This window comes from Chrysochloris asiatica, unplaced genomic scaffold (genome assembly GCF_000296735.1).
Source record: "Chrysochloris asiatica unplaced genomic scaffold, ChrAsi1.0 scaffold00027, whole genome shotgun sequence".
Lineage (NCBI taxonomy): Eukaryota > Metazoa > Chordata > Mammalia > Afrosoricida > Chrysochloridae > Chrysochloris > Chrysochloris asiatica.
In genome coordinates, this window is record NW_006408545.1 from 12,311,432 (window position 1) to 12,312,876 (window position 1,445).

The window sequence follows — 1,445 nt, forward strand, 5'->3', positions numbered from 1 at the left end:
ATTGTCATGACTGTTTTTTGTTGGCATGTGCAACCTGTGGCTGATTCCACCTCTACAAGAGTTAAGAGCAGAAACCAAGAGGAAGGACAGAAGAGATGTACACCGAGAGGTTGGGAAGCAATGAGCCTGAAGTCCTTATGTTTAACATTTTCAGTTGTTCACTATTCAGAAGTGGTCCATCTCTCATTCTTCCTAGTTGTTTTAGTCTGGAAACTCCACTGAAACCTGTTCAACATGGGTGATCCTGCAGGTGTTTAAAATACCAGTGGCACAGCTTTCAGCGTTACACCAAAAACAAGTCAACACAGAATGACACACTGACAGAAGAACAGTGGACCGGAAGTTGTTTCAGAAACTGATCAGGTCAATTCGATTTTCATGAGGATTATAGAGTGTTGACTGCAAAGGCATTCAACTGTGTGGATCATAACAAACTATGGATAACATTGTGAAGAATGGATATTACAGAACACTTAGCTGTGCTCATGAGGAACCCACAGATCAAGAGGCAGTGGTTAGAACACAATAAGGAAATACTGAATGATTTAAAATCAGGAAAGGCATGTATCAGGATAGTATCCTTTCATCGTATTTATTCACACTGTATGCTGAGCCTGGTGTGACACTGTGGGTTAATGCACTGGACTGTAAGGTCAGTTTGAATTGCAAGGTCGGTGGTTCAAGCTTACCATACACTCCTTGGAAACCCTATACAGGGTCACTATGAGTTGCAACTGACTCAACCCCACTTAACAACAACATAACAACAATAGAGAGCTGACACCAATCCTACATAAATTCAGGGAACTATAAACAGCAATATTCCAATTTTATTTCAGCTATTCCACAAAATAGGTGGATTTTTTTTTTTTTCTTAAAGTAGAATTGGTTTTCTTTATGGTTTTATTTGCATGCAAATTAATTTTTACATAAAAAATAATATGAAAGGTTATGTTGTTTGAAAGAGTGAAAATGATATAGAGATATAGAGTATAAAAAGAAAGTCACTCTTTGTTCCTATTCTGCAATTTTAATTGCCTCCCTAGAGATTACCTGTTGACAGTTTTTAAACGATAATTCTGTTTTTGCTTTGACAGTCAGTGCTGCATTCTTTTTTAAAGTTTTTATTGTGAATTATGTGTTAGTTTACATGTGTGAACATTATCCTTACATTCATCCTATCGTACTTTGTTTCATTGCAATAATCACAATCTCCTGCATGCATCATCAAACACCCAAAGGGTACACCCCATACTCCTGCCCACCAGCCGCCAGCACACAACCCCTCTCTGTCCTTGAGTTCAGACTCCCCAGTCACTCCTTCTGTCCACTTCATTGCCTCTACCTCCATACAAAGTGTCACTGCCTCCCCGGAAAGGGTCTTGCACTTCGCTTTTCTCCCTTGATGGTTCCAGGGATCTCTGCTCCTGGACTGCAAAATCAGC